Source organism: Prionailurus viverrinus, chromosome X (genome assembly GCF_022837055.1).
Source record: "Prionailurus viverrinus isolate Anna chromosome X, UM_Priviv_1.0, whole genome shotgun sequence".
NCBI lineage: Eukaryota > Metazoa > Chordata > Mammalia > Carnivora > Felidae > Prionailurus > Prionailurus viverrinus.
Genome location: NC_062579.1, coordinates 3,972,893 through 3,994,476, shown reverse-complemented (window position 1 = coordinate 3,994,476; position 21,584 = coordinate 3,972,893). Strand labels below are relative to the sequence as shown.

Below are 21,584 nucleotides of genomic sequence, written 5' to 3'. Positions count from 1 at the left end.
AGAGGTAGCCTCCAGTCGCCCACTGGGTGACCCGCACCTCCAGCCCAGCCTCTGATGGCTGCCTTCTTTCACAGCCACGCTTGCCCACGCCCCTCCCAAAGGACCCCGCACCGGGCTCCTGGTCCCAGGGTCCACCTCTGGGAGAACACAGATGAAGACAGCATGGCGTTTTCTGCTTCGTCGGCCACCGATGCCTTTGCCTATGTAAAACCCACAAGGGGTGTTCTTATGGCCCCGCACCAAAGGGCAATGCCTTCATGACGTGGGGCTAAGCGAAGACTTATCAGCAGGGACACAAAAGCATGATCCATAAAAGAAAAACTGGACACATTATGCTAACGGGCAAAGTAAAACAGATTAACAGCCCGTCAACACAAGGGTCCAAGCCGTCCCGAGGCCTCTAGCAATTCTGGGACAGCCTGAGCACCCAAATGGCCTGTCCTACGCCCTTCGACGGGACGCTGGTGGCCGATCACTGCCTAGATGGGATACACACAAATTCCAGTGTGCGTCAGCACTCCCAGCACGCTGGATCCAGGTCCCACGCCCGGACTTTCAGCTTTAGCAGCTCCGGGGTGCGGCCCAGGGACCTGCATTTCTAACAAGCTCCCAGGGAGGCCGACTGATGATACTGGCTCGTGGACTGTACTTGGGGAACCACTGGCCCCTTCATTTTTTGTCCCCTCCTGTTTCCCACTCTCTCCCATGCCCTGTATCCTTCCCACTGTATTTTCATCACCAATATTTTTAACATCGACCTTATTTACAAACTGCGTTTTGTTAGAATAATTACTTGCAAGCTTGCTTCCTTCCGTATCAGATTGGGAGTTCCTTGAGGTCGGTTCCTCACCTTTATTTACCATCTGGACTTTTGAGGAAGTGTTTGCTGGGCCCTGCCATACAGTAATATTACCCACTAAACCTAAAAAGCTTAGCCGACCGCATACACTATCTCCATTCTACAAGCGCATTACTAATATTGTAATCCATCTATAGATTTAAAAAAAAAAAAAAAGACCTCTATCCAGCACTCAGCTCGATGCTTTGGACATCACTGCGTAGACATACTGAAAAATACACACAAGAAAGATACCTTATCCGTGCACACACTCAGGACAAAAAGAATAATATAAACCAGACTGAAGTCGCTACCCATGTAAAATGTGAGTGGTTTTAACACCTTTCTCTGGCTACATATCATCTGGTTCACGCCCCGTCCCACACTTGTGTGACACCACCTTCCCTGCTAGGTTTGGGGGGTTTCCTTTTAACTGCTCGATTCATGTTGATTTTCCTTCATTACATTTCACCCATGGAAACAGCTGAGCTGAGAAATACATAGACGACAGTGCGGCTGCCAAGCATCCTGGCTGATACTCAACCGCGGGCCTGTGTCCCCGGGGACCACGGGAGTGGACTCGGAACCCAACGCGGCGGCCGAAAGCACCACAAGCTGACAGTTCCTTTAGGCGAACCTTCTTCGCCATTCTTACCCAAGTGGAGGAGGTGAGAGGGAAATTGGTTTAAAACTCGCTTCAAACTCTCTCGAGAAGTTTCCTGAAATAAAGTTTGATTAGTTGCCCCGCACACTTACTGTAGGGATTCGAGCTATTAGACTCGATCCCAGATACGGGACCCCAGGCCCGCAAACCCTGGCACAAGAGTAAATAAGTCCGTAAACAAAGCGGACCACAGCAAGGCGTAGCAAAGTCAAGTTGTTAACACCAGCGGAAAGGAGGATACCCTGAGAGCAGTAAAAGAAAACAGACACACGTGTACAGAGCAAACCCTTCAACCACACACAGCCGTGACCACGAACGACGTGCCACTACTCACACTGACCAGGCTGAAGCTCGCAAACCCAACGTCAAGCCGGACACGAAGGAATACGCGAGTCCGCTGATAGAGAGTTCCAAACCAGCAAAATGCATCTGTCGGAGCAGGTACCCTGGGGCTGGGGAGTCCCTAGAAGGGGACCCCGCAGGTGGCTTCTGGGGACTGGTCACGTTCCGGTTAATCTAAGCCCTGGTTATCCGGGTGTGGTCACTTGGTGAAAAATCAGCAAGCTGCACACTTCTGCTTTACACACTTTTCCGCACACGTATTTCAGTAAAAGCCTTACTGAAGAGCAATCCAAAACAGCCATCAGCTAGAATTACATCTCACGGCCTCTAACTTTACAAAAGTTAGACTTCTGTAGGCTACAACACCTCCCTAAAGAGCCTGTGATATCCTGCATCTTCGAAATACCTGTCACATCACCTCTTGCAAAAATGACCTCCCACCGAAGTAATTCAGGTGGAAAGTCTGAACCCTCGGACAAAACCAAGGCACCGGGGCTGGCAGACCCGCCGCGCGGTGGGCACAGGACACAGGCTCCACGCGGCGTTACAGGTCAGCATACGTTCCACCGTCGCGAGAGGAAGAGGGGAGATGCTGGCACAGAAAGTGATATCCTACGGGGCGCCTGGGGGGCTCAGTCGGTTGAGCGTCTGACTCTCGATTCTGGCTCAGGTCACGATCTCACGGTTCATGAGTTCGAGCCCCGCACCCAGCTCTGTGCTGACAGTGCGGAGCCTGCTTGGGATTCTCTCTCTGCCCCTCCCCTGCTCGTTTTCTCTCCCTCCCTCCCTCTGTCTCAAAATAAACAAACAAAACCTTTAAAAAAAAAAGCAAATTACAACCTACACTGGCAAATGCTGGGTTCTCAACACGACAGCCAGACATCCAACCCGACTGGCATTGGGGGTTTATTGTACCAAAGTGTCCAGACTCTGAAGATGAATATAGGGAAATACATTGTGAAAAGATACAGGCAGCTGTCCATGTACTAAAAACCGACACACTCGAAGTCGTCATCAGTATGCCCTAACTTACCGTGAATGCACCTATAAACCTTGCACGAAGCGCCTCTCCCCTCGGCAAGAAAGAGAGAGAGAGAGAGAGAGAGAGAGAGAGAGAGAGAGAGGTGGGGGCTAGAGAAGGAGGGGGGGCCACACCGTGAGCAAACATGGAGCAGGTGGAGAAAAGTGGAGCTTCAGAAGGGTCAAGAGGGAGGCAGTGCCCGCGTGGGGAGCAGACCCAAGGGGCAGCCGGCGCCAGGCCTCCCCCACCACGAAAGTTTGGGTCCTCACCACTGTACTCGCTGTCCAATGCCACACAACACATTACCCCGGGACTCAGCAGCTAAAAACGCTAAACACGTATGATTTTACAGCTTCTGTGGGTCAGGAACTCGCGAGCAGCTCGTCTGGGTGTTTCCGGCTCGAGGTCTCTCGGGAGGTTGTGGTCAAGCGGTCCGCTACGGCTGCGGTCATCTGAAGGCTCGATGGGGGCAGGAGGACCCGCCTCCGAGTTGGCTCCCGGACACGGGTAGCAGTTGGGGCGGGCTGTGGGCGGCAGGCCTCAGGTCGCCGTCCTGCGGCTCCACGGGACCTGGCGGCTGCCTCCCTCTAAAGCAGGCGATCCGAGGGAACAGGCGGAGGCAGTAGAGTGTCTTGGGACCTAGCCTCGGAAGAGCCATGGCGTCACTGGCACGGCACCCTACTGGTGGCACAGGTGGGCCCTGGGTGGCCAGCGTGGGAGGACACCGCACGCGGGCCCGGGCACCGGGAGGCAGGACCGCCGGGGCCACCGTGGAGGCCGGCTCCCGCGCCAGCCACGGCCCGAAACCCCACCGATGTCAAATCCGTTTGAGACGACGGACTCTCCCTTTTTAAAACGTAGACACCTTTAGGATGGTGAGGGGCCGGGATGCATTCCCTCCTTCCAGCCAGTCCTCCAGATCCCGAGACGGGTTCCCCAGAGGCGCTGACAGTGAGAGGAGCCCCCGGTGGTCGTGGCGCAAGGGGCCAGCCGAGGGCCACGGGGCCAATGAGCGTCCCCAAAAGAGGGAAGCCCAGAGCCAAAGGACAGGCGGAAAGGCACTCGAAGATTAAACTTTGCCCGGAGCCAACAGAGACAGGGGAGGGCCGCGGCGGCCTCCTTCTTCCGCCTTCCTTCTTGGCCGGCCTCCCAGCTCCCAGTGCTCCGTGCTCCTTCGCTTACAGCCTCGCTTCCGCAGGACCGGACAGCCAACGTGGGACCGTGACCCTCCCTCCGTGACACGCCTCCTATGGCCCCGGGGCCACACAGCTCTCCGTCACGGTGGGAAACACAGCCTGCGTGTCGGAGAGGGGACGAGGCCGACTGCACGTGGCCTCGAGTGACACAACAGACTCGGTGTTCTCACATCCCCACCGCTAGGGGGAGGGAGGAGAGGCAGGAGTCTCTGCGCCCCTGGTGCCAAGGGCCAAGGGACTCGAACCTCCCCGGAGACTCCTTCTCACAGTAACAACTTTTTCCAGGACTCCGTGTGCCAGGCGCTATTTTAAGCACGTCACACGCATTCGGTCGCTAGAGCCCTTGACAGTCTCCGAATTAAATACCGTCACCCTCGGGCCCACGCTACAGATGAGCAAACGGAGGCAGAGGAGAGGTCAGGTCACAGGTTCGAGTCTCACAGAAGGTAAGCGAGGAGCCAGATTCGAGCCCAGGCCCCGAGGGCCCTTCTTCCGCAACAGCCTTGCAGGCCTGGGTCCTCTAGGGACCCGAGGGCCGCCGCTTCGGCTGACAGGGCGCTGCCCGCCTCTTCCCTCCTAAACTGTGCGGAAAGCTTGCGTGGAGCTTCGATAAAGGCAGGCTGGGCGACCCTCCGGCCTCTGAGAGCGGTGCCATGCCAGCTCCCCAGGGCCGCCCCAACCAAGTACCGCAGACCGGCCGCCTCAAGTAACGGCCGTCTATTGCCTCACAGTTCTGGGGACCACGAGTCTGGGATCCAAACGACAGCAGGGTTGGTTCCTTCTGAGGGCACTGACGGAGAATCTGTTCCAGCCTCTTCCTGGCTCGTAGACAGCCATTCTCCCCACGTCCCTTCACACTGCCTTCTCTCTGTGCCTTCCTCCTCTTAGAAGGACATCAGTCACACCGGATTATAACAACCCTGATGACCTCATTTTAACTCGATTACCTCTATAAAGACCCTATCTCCAAATAAGGTTGCATTCTGAGGTCCCGGTGGTACCTCAACATATGAATTTTGAGGGACACAATTCAACAACGCTGGTGGGAAACAGCTCTCTGTCTCTCCCTGCCCTTCCCCCCGCCCCGCTCCCGGGACCTCTTCAGACCGACCTTCCCTTGGCCATTTCCTCCGTGACAATCCATTTACCGCTTAAGGTGCAGTACACCCCCCCCCCGCACACACACACACACACACACACACACACACACAGGTAAATAAAATTTAAAGGGACACTCACGACTGGCCACTCTGTAAAGGTTAAATGTAGGCAGTCATCCAACACGGCCTTGAGGTGTCCCTCCTGGAGCTCTCAGGACGAGGCCACCGGGTGGCTTAAGCGTACTCTAACTGGGTCACCAAGATGAGGGCTGAGGGATGCCTGAGTGGTTCAGTTGGTTGAGCATCTGACTTCGCCTCAGTTCATGATCTTGCAGTTCACGGGTTTGAACCCCACGTCGGGCTCTGTGCTGACAGCTCAGAGCCTGGAGCCTGCTTTGGATTCTGTGCCTCCCTCTCTCTCTGCCCCTCCCCCGCTCATACTCTTTCTCTGTCTCTTGATAATAAATAAATGTTTAAAAAATTAAATAAAAATAAATAAAAATATGTTTCCCTTAGGGGCGCCTGGGGGGCTCAGTCGGTTAAGCATCCGACTTCAGCTCAGGACATGATCTCGTGGTTTGTGAGTTCGAGCCCCGCATCGGGCTCTGTGCTGATGGCTCAGAGCCTGGAGCCTGCTTCGGATTCTGTGTCTCCCTCTCTCTCTCCCCTCCCCCGCCCGCACTCTGTCAAAAATAAACATTAAAAACCTTTTTTTAATTAAAAAAAAAGATGAGGGCTGATGTGTGGTCAGTTAGTAAGCTTTGGGCAAGAGGGGTGCTTGTGGAAGGCATGACTAAGCTGAGAGGAAAAATAGCTCGTCTGTAATCTTGGAGGTCAGCCCTCCTATCTATTCACCACAAAGCCCACCAAAGCAAGCAGCGCCCCCAAGGGTTACAGTGAAGGGAGAAAAACGGCTTCATGTTTGGCCACAGCCACAGACAAAGTTCCACATTTAGCCAGAAGGGAAACGAAGCAGCAAGGGGCAGGTAAGCACAGGCCGCCCCCCAGAGACACAGTAAAAAGTGCTCCCTCCAGCCACGCCCCGCACCTGCCAGGCACCTGAGCTGCTGCCCAGGGGGGCGAGCCCGACTCCACCCTGGGAGGCTCGAGGGCCTGTCCCCCCAGGCCTCCATGACTCCCCTTCTGTGACTTCAGGAGGGCTTACCGTCACCTCCGACAGGGAAGCTCTGGGCTCAAACCGGGCTCCCTGCTCTGAATGACACGGAGGTCTGGCCAACAGCAGGTGCCTCAGCGAGCAGAACCGCAGTGTGAAACCTGGCTGCAGGGAAGGAAATACAGCACGGCGACGGTGGACAACACCCGGCTGGGGCAGGGAGAGCTCGGATAGGGTGACAATGGATGGCCTCTCGGAGGAGGGCTCAGCGGGCCGTGAGTGACCTGGGCCGGCCAGCATGTGACACGGGGGCTTAGCCCTCCAGGCACAGAGAGCAGCCAATTCACAAACCCAGTGACAAGGATCAGTGTGGCGGGCTCAAGGTCCAGGTGTCACCGTGACCCTAAGAATCATGGCCACCAAACCATGACCCAAGGGCACGGGGGACTTCATCCACCACGGACAGCCGGGAAGAGACCTTTCTAGCATCATATGTGGACCGCAGGCGCCATCTCACGTGCTGTCCCTGTGCACCGCTGCCCATCGAGGGTAATCGTGCCCCTGACCCGGGGCGGCCTCCTGGGCCCGTCTCCACAAACTGCTGTTACACGTTCACACTTGACGGCGCAGTCCGCGTGGCTCCCAGCACGCTGCCGCCAAGTCAGCCAGAGGCGCGCTCCGGCTCACCTGGCCACCCAGGTCCCTGAGGTCCTGGCCGCCATCGCATTCCTCACCGGCCAGCCCGCTTCCTCTCTCAGCCACCTCAGACTCTTCTCACAGCAGCCAGGGTCACCCTTTCAAACACAAGCCACCACACGTCGCTCCCAGGCCTGAAAGCAGCCGGCAGCTTTACGCTCAGAATAATTCGGGGCCGGCGCCGCCCCTGCCGAGTCCCTGCACGGTCCGCCCCCCGCCACCCGTCGGCGCACCTTCGCCACCGCGTGTTCTCTGGGTCGCTCTTCTCTGGACCCACCGACCTCCTCGCGGTTCTTCAAATGCACCTGGCCGTGCCTTGCCTCAGGCCCTTTGCACTGGCTGTTCCCTCAGCCCCGAACACTCAGGCCCTCCAGGTTCACATAGCTCTCCCTCATTTCACGTGGGTCCCTGTTCACGTGCTAGCCCTCAGAGAGGCCTTCGTGACCCCCCGACTGGCACTCTGAATCCATCACCGTCTATCCTTTGCCCCCTGCCGTACCTCACTAAACGCACGACCGATAAAACGGTTCCTTTCCCTTTCCTCAACTCGAATGTTCCACCAGGGCATGAGCCTTGTCTGTTTGGCACCACAGTGCGTCTCACTGCCCAGGCTGGTAGGTCTCAACCAGGGGCACTCCTGCCCACCCGGGGACGTTTGGCAATGCCTGGAGTTTGGCTGTCACAACTGTCACAATGCCAGTAGTGCTTCCTACTGGCATCTGGTGGGTAGAAGCCAGGGAGGCTGCTAAACATCGTACGATGCACAGGACGGCCCCCCACAGAGAGTCGTCCAGTCCAAACGGCCGCAGTGTCAACGTTGAAGAATCCGGGCCTGGACACATCGCAGGGACCCAACAAATATTGGCTGAGCAAGGAAGTAAACAGGAGAGAGAAGGCACGAATGAACACCGAGGCTCGCGTCTCATGGAAACCTCTCTGCAGCCAGATACGAAAAGTGTACATGTTACAGGGGTCCGTGTATATGCGGTTCAAGAACGCGCGAAAGTAAACAGTGCTGATGGAAATCAGAACAGTGGTTGTCGCTGGCACGGGGTTTGGCTCAAGGAAGGCAAGACAGGGCCCTCCGGAGGTGTGGGGAACAGTCTCTGTCAAAACCAACCGGATTAAAAATCCATGCATTTTGCTCCGTATAAATTACATCCCACAAAAGCAAAAACCTTAAAAAAAAAAAAGGCACGAAAAACACTCTGTAGATGGGTGCATTTGCAACAGCCATTTTCAGAAACCACATTTCAGCAAGTTATCGGTGGCTTCCTGGGGAAGGGGGGAACCAGGGGAACGGGGATACGAAGGAGACTTGGTGTTCTCTGCCTAACCTTGATCCTGCTGGAAAGTTACCGTGCGTCCGTAACGTGGACGAGCCATTCAAAAATACTTCCGACGGTCTGTGAAGGAAAACCACCCCTGCCCTTAGAAAGGAAACTTTATCTCTGCCGTCCACTGAAAAGGCGGTTAAGCAACGGTTTGATAACGCGGTCTTCCCCACAGCAGGCACGCAGGGTTTGCGGAGGAGGGACAGCGTGTGTGGAACAGACTGTCCCCAAGGGCGCCCATCGGTAGTGGGAAAACAGATAAGCCTCACCACTCGCTAACTAACAGCGCTCGGCTCCATCGGGCAGGAGGGTGGAGGCGGGAGGGGGGGTGGCTGGGAACCTCTGGCCAGCAGGCCTCAGGGCCACCGGGGGCACCCGGAGCCCAGCTCCAAAATGCTCCTGCCGGGCCTCACCCCGTGACCCACTCAGTCAGAGCCCCCCACATGCCCAAGAGTCTACGTTTCTTTTCTATCTCGTTAAAAATGTTTTATTATGAACATTTTCCTTTTTTTATCTTTTTATTTTAGAGAGGGGGAGAAGGGCAGAGGGAGAAAGAGAGAGAACCTTAAGCAGGCTCTGCCCTGAGCACGGAGCCTAATGCGGGGCTTGATCCCACCACCCTGGGATCATGACCTGGGCCGAAATCAAGAGTTGGATGCTCAACCGACTGAGCCACCCAGGTGCCCCTATTGTGAACATTTTCAAATACACAGAACATTATCCAGAAGAGTCCAATGAATAGCAGCAAATTCAGTGTTTCCATTTGGCCGAATTTGCCTCACCTTTTTCTCTTCCCATTTAACTGAATCATTTACACATCAATTATTTTCTAGAACAGCGGTTCTCAAAGGGTGATCTGGGGACACCTTGGGGTCCCCAAAACACTTTAAGGGATCCATGCTATCAAAAATATTTTTATAATAATCTTACATTGTTATCTGCCTTTTCCCATTCTCATTCTCTTGTGAGTAGACAGTAGAATTTTCCAGAGGCTACATGACGCGTGATATTGCGACGGACTGAATGTAGAAGCAGGTATGAGAATTCACCTGTCTTGTATCTAGCCGTACGTTAAAGAGACCTCCAAAAATGGTTCAAAGAAATTGCTAAGTAACTTGTTGCTATCGTGACACTCCGTCCCTAAATACCTCAGCACGCGTCACCAAAAAATAAGACTCTTCTACGTACACGTGTGTTGGTTATCTACAGCTGTGTAACAAAGACCCCAAAACATGGCGGCGGGAAACAAACCCGCGTCACCTCACTGTTCGCGTCGGGAACCCCAGGGTGGCTTCGCTAGGTGCCTACCACACCACAAGATTATCACATCTAGTGACACTGACGGTAGTTTCCTTATATCGTCTAATGACCACTCACATAAACATAACCCGGGTGTCCCTGGGTGCCGATTATGGGTGTTTGTTCGGGCCGGGGCCCAAACGGGGGCCACGAGTTATATTTGGTGATTGTCATGGGCTGAATGCGTCCCCCCAGAATTCACATGTTGAAAGCTAACCCCCAATGTGATGGCATCAGGAGACGGGGCCGTAGGGAGGGGACCAGGTCCTGAAGGAGGAGCCTCGTGATGGGATCAGTGCCCTACGGAGAGACCCCAGCGAGCTACACAGGCTCCTGCCACGGGCGGGGGCAGGAAGGTGGCCCCCGCAGCCCCGAAGAGGGCCCTCACCGGAACCGACCCTGCGGGCACTCTGGTCTGGGACCGCCAGCCTCCGGGGCTGCAGGACATAAACGGCTATTGTTGCTAAGCACCTAGTCTGGCACTCTGGCAGCAGAGGGCGCCGGGACAGTCACTCGGTCTCTTAAGTTTCGTTTGATGGCGAATACCCTGCTATTTCCAACTTCTTTCACGGCTGTGACTTGTGGGCTGTGACCTGTCGCAGAGGTGGGCCTGAAGGCCCAGTGAGGGTGCCAAGCCGGCGGGAGGAGCGCAGGGGCGAGAGGGGCCCGCAGGGAAAATGTCACCCCCACGCAGCGCCTCTCTCCCTGCGGGCCAAAGTGCCTGACGCCAATTTTGGGGGGCCGGGAAGAACCGGCGAGAAGGCCGATGGCAAGGGGACGGGGAACAGCACAGTGCAGGCCGTTCTAAGCGTCCCACCCCACCCCCACCACACTGGGCACACGATGCAACGCCATGGCCATCACCACCAAGGCCATCACCGCATGCTGACTCCTGGGCGTCTCCCAGCCTGCTGACCGTCTGCCGTCCCTCTGATCCCCCCGGGCCAAGGAGGCAGGACCAGCAAGTGCCGTGGGCCCCACAAGGCAGACCCAGCACCACTCTGATCCCCAGGCTTGGCACGCCTGAGCACTGTGCCCCGAGGGGACTCCGCGGTGGGCGAGACACCGCCACCGTCCTGCCACCCTCCCATGGCGCCACGCGCTGCCGCCACGAGGAAGGGTCGCGGCTGTGGGGCCTGCGGGCGCAGGGAGCCTCCCCGTCCCGGCTAGATTCCCGGCGACAGCTCGCTCACAAACAGGCCTCCCCTTCCGGACAGAAGCTCCTTCTGGAACCCACAACGTAAAAAAAAAGCCTTCTCGTTGTATTTCCCAACATATACGACGTGACGAAAGGGAATTGGATCTCTGACGGAGGGCTTAGCACCAGACGACTCATAGGAAAACGAATTCTAGAATACCGGAGCCAGAAGAACATTTAGAGATCATCCAAATCGGTGCTTCTCAACCAGGGGCACCGCTGCCCACCCCAGGGGACACGTGGCAGCGTCTAGAGACATTCTGGTCGTCACGACTTGGGGAGGCGCTACTGACAGCTAGTGAGCAGAGGCCTTGATGCGACCGAGCATTCTACAGGGCACGGGTGCCCCCCCCAACAGACTGAGTCAGCCCCCAATGTCACCGCTGCTGAGGCAGAGGAACCCTGAGATCTACGTTTCTTGGTTACTTTGAAGAAGAGAAAATTGTGGCCCAAAGACACAAAGTAACGTGCCCAAGGTGCCACGGTCCGGAAGCCAGAAGAATTCAGGTCACTTCTCTATCACCCATTCGGCTCTATCTAGGGTTGGGCTGGGGGAGAAGGAAGGCGGAGGGCCCAAGGATCTTAAATCCTGTAGCCAACTTGAACCAAATGAAGGAAGCTGCAATAAAGAAGTTGCTGAATTACTGCAACAACACATCAGGGTGTCCAAACCCTGAACGAAAGGCCACATATAGGAAATTACACCAGATACAAAGATTAACTCGAACTAGATTAAAGACTCGAACATAAGACCTGACACCATAAAACTCCTATTAGAAAACACATGTGGGGGGGGGGGGGGCGCGCCTGGGTGGTGCAGTCGGTTAAGCGTCTGACTTCGGCTCAGGTCATGATCTCACAGTTCGTGAGTTCGAGCCCCATGTCGGCTCTGTGCTGACAGCTCAGAGCCTGGAGCCTGCTTCGGATTCTGCGTCTCCCTCTCTCTCTGCCCCTCCCCCACTCGCGCACTGTCTCTCTCTTTCAAATATAAATACACATTAAAAAAATGTTTTTAATTAAAAAAAAAAAAAGAAAACACAGGTGGTAAGCTCCTGGACATAGGTCTTGGCAATGTTTTTTGGAATCTGACACAAGCAAAAGCAATTAAAGCAAAAATAACTAAGTGGGACTACAGCATGTTAAAAAGGTCTGTACAGGGGCGCCTGGGTGGCGCAGTTGGTTAAGCGTCCGACTTCAGCCAGGTCACGATCTCGCGGTCCGTGAGTTCGAGCCCCGCGTCGGGCTCTGGACTGATGGCTCAGAGCCTGGAGCCTGTTTCCGATTCTGTGTCTCCCTCTCTCTCTGCCCCTCCGCCGTTCATGCTCTGTCTCTCTCTGTCCCAAAAATAAATAAACGTTGAAAAAAAAAATTTTTTAAAAAAAAAAAAGGTCTGTACAGCAAAAGGATTCATTTATAAAATGAAAAGGCAACCTACTGAATGGGAGAAAACGTTTGCAAATCACATATCCGATAAAAGGCTAATATCCAAAAAATATAAAGAACTAATACAACTCAACAACAACAATAAAAAAAAAATCAGATCCAAAAATGGGCGGAAGATCGAAATAGACATTTTTCCAAAGAAGACATCCAGATGGCCAACGGGCACACGAAAAGACGCTCAACATCACTCATCATCAGTGAAATGCAAATCAAAACCACAACTAGGTAACACCACACACCTGTTAAAATGGCTATTAACAAAAGGACAAGAAATAACAAGTGATGGCGAAGATGTGGAGAAAAGGGAACCCTCACGCACGGTCGGTGGGAATGTCAGTGGTGCCCCCACTATGGAAAACAGTACGGAGGGTCCTCAAAACACTAAAAATAGAACTACCATATGATCCAGCAATCCTACTTCTGGGTATTTATCTGAAGGAAACAAAAAACACAAACTCAAAAAAATATCTGCCCCCCTATGTTCACCGCAGCATCATTTACAATAGCCAAAGCATGAAAGCAACCTAAGTGTCTGTCGATGGATAAATGGATAAAGAAATTGTGTGATATATTTACAGCGGAATATTATTCAGCCGTAAAGAATGAAAGCTTGTCATTTGCAACATGGATGGACCCCAGGGGCATTATGCTAAAGAATGTAAGTCAAACAGAAAGATAAATACCTTCTGATCCCTCTTATATGCGGAATCCAATGGGGGGGGGGGGAAGCTAGAGAATAGATTGATGGTTGCCAAAGGCAGGGGGACGCGGTGGGAGAAGTAATTTTTTTTTAATTGAAGCTTCAGACATGGTTGGATCCAGGGACTTGAAAATAATTAATGGCAAATAAAGATCAGTTACCAGCGAGGTAATGAAAATTGCTAGCTGTCTCCTTGATAATGATTTCAGCTTGCAATGCACGGCCAAATCCAATTCATCCTGGACTCCTGCACCAGTGAGAACTGCAGGGGCACCACAGATGGCTTAACCCCCTCTGGGGTGAGCAAGGGGGCTCCCACCAGGCCTTCGGGGCTTGTTCAATTATTAAACATTGACTGATTTATTAAACACTAACTAAATATGCCCTGTATCAGGCCCAGAGCTAGAGATAAAGGAATGAACAACACAGACACAAATCCCTGCCTTCATGGACTTCATATTCTAGCAGGGGGAAACACAATAGACAAGTCAATTCTTTAAAAAATTTTAAAAGGGGGCGCCTGGGTGGCTCAGTCGGTTAAGCCGTCCCACTTCGGCTCAGGTCATGCTCTCGCCGTTCGTGAGTTCCAGCCCCGGCATCGGGCTCTGTGCTGACAGCTCGGAGCCTGAAGCCTGCTTCGGATTCTGTGTCTCCCTCTCTCTCTCTCTGCCCCTCCCCTCCCCTGCTTGATAGCGCGCTCTCTCTCTCTCTCAAAAATAAACGTTAAAAAAAAATGCTTTGAAAAAATCAAAAAGAAGAAAAAAATACAAGGAGAGATCACTGTTACCTATCAGAAGAGCTAGATTTTTTTTTTAATTAGTAATACCAAGGTGCCCGCAGGGAATCATTTACATACAATAAGACTCATTCACAAATAAATAAACACAAAGAGATACCACTACATACCTACAAGCATGGCTAAAATTAAAAAACAAAAAATAAAAACAACTCAAGGTGCTGGCAAGGAGGCTGATTAACGGAAATTCTCCTACGTTGCTGGTACACCCACCTCGGAAAATAGTTTGGCATTTTCTTATAAAGTTAAACATAAATTTCAAAAAAAGACTACAGTAGCAAAGACATAGCTACAGAGATAGAGACAGAGACATGAATGTATGCATATTTATATAGATATAGACGTGGATGTGGACAGAGATACGATTTTGATATTTGGATCTCTAGGCTGAAGTACACGCGAGACTACGTTCCAATATCTTGCCAGCTCGTTTTCTGACACAGCATTAATTTCTCCGAAACATTAGTCTGATTTTAGCAAATGAGAAGCCTTGCTGACTTCACCCCACCCCCCATTTTCTTATTTAAACATTTACACATCTCCATCCCCCCCCCGCCAATGTCTTCTGGGTGGCAAACTTATGAAGTTCTAAGTTGGAAGAGAATTATCCTTTGTTTTTATAGCTTTGCCTTATTCTGAAATAAATAGTCAGGGCAAATCAATTGAAAATTGGTCAGAAAATAGGCAGAGAGAGGAAGTATATAATCCCCTGCTTAGAGCCAAAGCTATTGGGGCTGCCTGACATCCTAGTAAGCCCACAGCAAGGGGAAAAGAATAGAGAACCCTCTTTAATTATCAACTAAAATAGCACTGCTTTTTAACATTGTCCTCGACAGTTGCCGGGGAATCAAATTATTCATGGTGTGAGTTCCAACACAGCTTACGGACACCCCGACCTCCAGAGGAGTGGGGTTTTACAGGAAGGAATGCCACATTCTCCTCCTAAGGGTGCCCACCCATGTCCTGGCCTCAGGCTGTAACCAGAGAAAGGAATGTAAACAGGTCAGAACGCTTAAGAGAGCCCATTAAAATCCCACCTCCACCCCCCCACCCCGTCTGGCTAGAATTGAACAGTCACCTGACACCCCCCCCCCCATCTGCCGCTGAGTCATCAAGCCCCTTCTTCCAGCAGGCTAATTATTCAGCACGGGGGGGGGGGGGGGATTAAAAAGAACACTGGGAATTCTTGGGGTTTGGTATTTGTCTCCACCCCCCACCCCCTTCCAAAATCCACTTTGTTCTTCAGAGATGCAGCTAATCCGCTCTTAACGCCCGCAGTTATCTTCGGAGGCTGCAGCTCATTTTATTTATTCTATTGTGTTTTGTTTTCTTGGATACCGTTATTTTTTAATCTACCGAAAACACCTGGCGGGGGCGGGGGGGGGGGATGCATTTCTGACATGTCCCCTTTCAACGCTGGAACCTTGCAAAATTCCGCAAAACGATTTATATTGCACATCTAGCTCTTTGAATTGCTAACCAAGAAGTTTCCGCTCCATTCAAAGCCAAGGGGCTCTTGCTTTAAAAGAAATCGGGCTAAATCCTGAGGACAAACCCCTGTAAGGAGAATTAGTCAATGTGTCATGATTTATGAAGCACAATGGCAGCTGGAAAACAGTTGACAGTTATCTTGGACGAGCCCCTTCCTCTCCCTATAATGCACGTAGGCTGACGGTTCCAGATTCTTCGCTCTCCTGAGCGAGAGGCCCCGGTCTTCCCGTCTGGCCCCTGCCCACTTCCCCGGATGGGCACGCCAAGACCCGAGTCACGCGTGGGCCTGCGACACCCCCCCCCCTCCGCCTCCGCCGCACCCCCGCCTGGCGCAGGCAGCAGCCGCAGCGGCCCAAGACCCCACTTTCGCTTTCCGGGGCGCCGACGGGCCGCACGCCTGCAGGCCGGGGCTCCGCCTGCAGAGTGGGCGCCGCGCGTCCCTTACCTGCAGTGCCGCATGGCGCGTCCGGCCGCCCACCTGCACAGCATCCTAGAGCATCCTTTCTTCAGCGCGACGGCTGCGAGCGCGGTGACGTCACCGGAGGCGGGTCCCACGCCGCCACGTGACGCCCTCGGGGCGAGGCGGGGAGAGGGTGGGGGGCGAGGAAGACCTGGAAGTCCCCGGAGGTGAGGAGCGGGGGACCGGGAAGCTCCGCTCCGGGGCCTCCCCTCTGGGCAGTTTGCTGGACGTGCGCAGCTTGCCTGGCCTTTCACCGGCTACGGGAAACAAACAGCACACAGGAGGAGGAACCCGAATGATTACAGGCTCCAAGCGTGTAATAGGATTTCAGAAGAGTTAGCAGTACAGGGATTAGTAACGACAGGGAACAACTTAGTGTTTGAGTTTTAAGAGACTTTATCAAATGCAACGGAGAAACCGATTTTGTGTAAATCAAAAGGGCAGTTGAAATACGAAGCGCACGGAAATACTTTGCACTGAGGTTCGCTGTTTGAAGTCATACCTCAAATACTTTAATTTGAAGCATATTCATCCTGGAATATTACGTTAATTGCAGTGGTGAGTAAGGCTTTTGTCTACTGTCACTAGCATAACATTCTAATCCATATTAACGTGGATTTGCCAAATAAAAAAAACAAGGATACCGTATATTCATGCCACCTACCCGTGTTTTCTTAAATTTTCTGGCAAGGAATTTGATCTCTCAGACATGAAGGAGTGAATTCACAAGAACTCACTATTTCACGCTTTTTAATTTTTATCACATTCTGCAGAAAGTGAGTCATCTTACTATTACAGAAAATATGCACGATGTCAACAGTTCTCATTCACAACTCAAAACAGCCTTGCCTAGAAAGCCTTAGAAAATTCCCAACAGTGATCATGTAAATTTGAAAGGGCATATTTCAAACTTGAGCAGTGAACATACCAAGTTTTCTTCTGCCAAACCATATAAACGGTTTTGAAATGTGAAAGGACAAAAGCAGGAACCGGTTTTACATGTATCCCAGCTTCATATAGACTAGTTTATTTTCAATAGAGTTTAAATCCCAATTTTAACATTCCCTTGCCCACCCCCACCCCCCCAAGAGATGTGAAACATTGTTTTACAAGCAGATGAGAGTTACCTACTTGCTATTTATTCGGCAGGTTTCACGTCCTTCTATATTTAACCTGGGCCCTTTTACGGCCATTCCCTCCACAGTAACCAAATATCTGTTCAGAAGGTCAGTCTGTAATTTGGGAACAACCAGGGGCCCTTGCCCCTCACAACGATCTATTATTTTCAGCACCGGATTTTAAAACTCAACAAATGTGGCCGTGTGGTTTTCTAGGTCACTCCTCGCAAGCTTGTTTTTCTAGGTGATCAGTAACTCTTACCTTGGGCTTTCTGGTTCCTGAGATAGAAAGTTAAAAGGCTACCGAAATCCCCCGTTCCCGTGGGTGGAGGGTCTAACGGAGACAGAGTCTGACAGGCTCACTTTCCTGCCAGAGGCAAATGTCGATTTCAGCCCCAGGCGCCCAGGGCGGCCCCACCCCCACCCCCCACGGAGCCAGGCTCGGAGGTCACGTGCTGGGCCCAGCCACTCAGCCCGGCCCAGCCAGCTGGGTCACCTCTCCGGTCTGGAGGCCCGCCATGCCAAGCTCTGTCGCCTCCTACCCTCGGTGTGTGTCCCCGGCCGGCGAGAACCTCGCGTCCGGGACACAGGACGCTCTGCCCTGAGAAGCCGGCCTGCACAGGCTGCTGTGACAGAGTTCCAGGAATCGAGGGGACGTGGGGAGGGTCTATAAAATGCCCTCGTGCGGTCTGAAATGACATGCTCTGTGTTCCGGCTTGGCAGAAACGATTACAGCAAAGGCACCTTCCTCATTGTGGGGCGATTTTTTTTGCCAATAGGTCAGTTTCACCTTCTCTTTCGGAGGGGATTGCTCAAGTGTAAGACACATTACAGCCAACGGGGCGGGTCAGAAAAGGCCTAAAATGGCCGTGTCAGTTTCCAACAGAATGAGATGACTTCTGTCAAAGGTTCAAAATAGCCGAAATAAAACCAGCGAATCCCTGGAGCACTCAAACCAGAACATGCTTCACAGTGGTGAGTTATAATGGTATAATTTTCAGTGGTTACCGGTCATAGCAACTTTGGGAAGCGGTGCACGTTTTGCTTATCCTTTCCAGAGACACAAGCAAGAAGTGACCAGGTCCACTTGGCTTTGCCTGCCTGACTGGACCGGTTCTGTCTGCTCGGGGACCCTTCAAGGTTGGTCTTCATTTGTTTCTGATTTTAACAATTCCCCCGCTTTTGGTCATCCGTGAAGCAGGCTGAGAGTATGACCGGCCAAAGGATCATGGTCTTGGTAGCCAGTCCAGAGGATCACACATTTCTGTTTCCATTGAGTCATCAGGCCAGAGGGCCCTGTAGTCACCATCTTCATCATTCATTCACGTGGTTATTGCTGATTTCCTCCAGTTGCCTGATCTTGTTGGATACCATGTGGCACGGGACTGACTGCCCACAGGCACTTAAAAGCTTCAAGTGCATACAATATGATGATTGTAGGGAGAACAATAGCCAAGGATTGAAAAATTCCCCAGAGCCGAGATACCCAGGAGCCAAGGTTTAACCAACCAAATAAATCAACTGGGTTATAATCAGATTCAGGTTTTACTTTACTAAGTCAATTTACAAAAAAACGTTTCCTTACATAGGCATAACATGATGTATTAGCAAACACATATCCTCGTGATTTCTTAGGACAGGATGAACTTGATGTTGTATTTCAGGAGGCGGTGTCGCACCTGGGCTTCCACCTGAATTAGGCGGCTAGGTGATGTGGGCAATCAGGTGATTTAATGAGAGGCATTTCTGTGTTAACAAAAGAAAAACAAAGACCGACAGTTGAAGCAAATTAGAAGTTCCGTTTTCCAAATTGGGAGAGCAGTCGGCTGAGAAGATTTCGAACTGTCGGATTCTAAGTATCTTCAGACAGAGTGCAAGCAGTGACAGTCAGGCAATCAGACAGACTTTCCCGTTTGTGGTGTGAATGTCCCTGGGGGTGGTTCTGAGGTGGCCACCTGGCCACAGGCACAAAGATGGTCCACACCTTCTGAAGCCCGTATCAAGTTGTCCAGCTTCAGCCTGCCTGGCTTCGGAGAAGGGGCAGGTTTAAGTTCACAGTGATTCCAAGTCAAAATAGTGGGAGAAAATTGGAAATGCTGGTCCAGAGAGTGGCAGCCAAATACTGGAGGAAGCTGGAACTCAGGATCCAGTCCAGTCCAGCTGGAACTCAGGATCTACTCAGGTAGAAAATAAGCCTCAAAGACGATCACCAGCACTCGAATCTAATATCCACCAGGGTGTGTTACCGAAACATAATTTTCTCTCCGTAATCATTTCCATTTCCATCCAAGACCACGGAGGCAAGACCAATTTGTTTTGCAAATTAAGTGGAGTTTTAATAAACTCGGCCTGATTATTTACGTAAGTGCAGCGAGAATAGTGATTGATCATGTTCTTCCGGATCCTTTTAAATCTGCAAAACCAAACATGAAAGAACCAGCAATATTTTAAATGAAGTCATAAAAATTATAGTCATCTTCATGGATCCATTGGGTCTCTTGTAATTAATTCTTGTTGAGCTCGATCTTTTGTCGGTTTTATGAACTCATCACTTTTCCATGGAAGTTTTAGAAATTCTTACCCACTTCAGTATTATGATCTTAAAGTCATCAGAAACCTCTATTCTACAGAGTACTTATCAAGGTCTTTTTCATGAATCTCCTCAAAGATAAAGCATCTTTGCAGGAACATTGTTGCAAAAGCATCAGGATGAAACAAAAGACTTAAAAATCGGCAGTAGTTAAACATCAGATGAGAATTTATTATAATGCAATGGACAAGAAAATTTGGTCATTTCTGATATACAATATTTTAAGACAATCGCTGGAATTATCACTGATAACACTATGTCAGTACACCAGATTCCCAAGAACTTCATATAATTTCTAGAACATTTATATCAATAACATCCATGTAAATGTTTCCTAAAAAAGTTTAGCCTCACTTGTTACTTGATAATGCTTCCCATGAAATGTAACATAACATTAAAGTGTTAGTTGAAAAAATAACTTAGCTTTTTAAATAAAGAAGACCCATGGGGCGCCTGGGTGGCGCAGTCGGTTAAGCGTCCGACTTCAGCCAGGTCACGATCTCGCGGTCCGGGAGTTCGAGCCCCGCGTCAGGCTCTGGGCTGATGGCTCAGAGCCTGGAGCCTGTTTCCGATTCTGTGTCTCCCTCTCTCTCTGCCCCTCCCCCGTTCATGCTCTGTCTCTCTCTGTCCCAAAAATAAATAAACGTTGAAAAAAAAAATTAAAAAACGAAATAAAGAAGACCCCGTTTGCATACGCAACCTGATGAAGTCAAAACATCAAATCTTTGTTTTCTAGGCGGATAACATTAAAGGTAAAGAAAAACCTTTGTTTGCAATTTCTTACCAAGAGCAGACCCATAATCGAAGAAAACTTTGTCCTTCTAACAGAGAGGAAACCAAATTCTAATTTTGCACCATTATACTTTGGATGTTAAAATTCTTCCTTTGGGGCACCAGGGATCCCATGGTTCATGAGTTCAAGCCCCACATGGGGCTCACTGCTGTGAGTGGGGAGCCTGCTTTGTATCCTCTGCCCCATCCCCTCTGCCCCTCCCCTGCTCGTGCGCGCATGGGCGCGCGCGCGCACGCGCTCTCTCTCTCTCTCTCTCTCTCTCTCTCCAAAATAAACATTTAAAAAATAAAAAATAAAATTAGTCCTTTTTGTTTTTCTTTTTAACTTAAATAAATCCATTTTAATCTTGGTCTGCTTGGCCACACATAAGATTCCTTTCTCAAGATCCCTTTTCCACAAGCCTTCAACTTTGTATATCTATTTGCATTTAGTCCTATCTTTTCTCTTATTCTGGGACAGTGATTTTACTTTAGGATAAAATTACTTTCTTTTTCTTCCTTACGAAAAATGCATCTCCATCCCTCATATCATCTTTTAGCCAAAACACGCATCCTGCTTTTCATATCCAGCCATTTTCTTTCACCTTTCTTATTTCTAGTAGTTTCGTAAAACAAAAAACAAGCAAACAAAAGCCTCTTTTTTCTGACAACTTCACCTTTATTCGTTCAAATGTTGTTTTCTCAATTTCAAAAAATTGCAAAGCTTATCTAGAAACGAATCGGCACAAAGCTGTCGCCACAGAATAATTACAGATTCGCTCGTAGACAATAGCATATAATACAGCGGAAATACACCATACGCATTTTGAAATTTACAGTATGACATTCACTCGCATCTCCAGGCTCAGCCTGACATTGCCCTGGGAGACCGGGGATGATACAACAGGCAGGGCCACCAGGGTCCCCACATCGTTGCTGAAGACGGTCGCCCTAAGCTGACCAGGCAGAATAAAAATTCAAAAGACCGGACAGCAAGGTCGAAACTGGCTGTAAAGAGCTGGGAAGCCGCCACCACATTTCCCAGCCTTGCAAGTAGTTAAAAGAAATGGGGCAAATGCTTTTAAATAATTTTTTTCTTCTTTCTTTTCCCTTTTGTTCTTCTTTCTCCTTTCTTTTTTTTCTTTTTCTCAAGGGTGGTTGTTCTCCTAAGGGCCTTTCCAGCTGGCCACACAGACCCTTCCGATGCTCAATTTGCTGTGTGAAAAAAAAAAAAAAACCCACCCAGTGGCTTTCCAACATGTGGGAGAATTCCACAGCAAGAAACAGAGTGAATAGTATGGCCCTGCACATACTCACACATACAAAACCATAGAAGTGACAGAAAGAAAAGTTTAATAAACTGACACACGTTTCCCATTTTTAGTATATGCCACGCACGCACTCTGTAAAGGA

At 50.9% G+C, this 21,584-nt stretch overlaps 1 protein-coding gene across 2 annotated transcripts in view; it reads right to left on the bottom strand.

Annotated features, from left to right (window-relative positions):
* The window catches only part of CLCN4 (chloride voltage-gated channel 4), a 63,990-nt gene extending 46,773 nt beyond the window's left edge, over positions 1–17,217 (bottom strand). For both annotated transcript variants that reach the window (XR_007149010.1, XM_047844406.1), the window contains exons 1-2: positions 17,073–17,217; positions 15,678–15,949 (exon numbers count right to left, since the gene is read on the bottom strand). The gene's annotated coding sequence lies outside the window, so the exon portion shown is untranslated. The remainder of the gene's footprint in view (positions 1–15,677; positions 15,950–17,072) is intronic.
* Between the last annotated feature and the right edge of the window lie 4,367 nt (positions 17,218–21,584).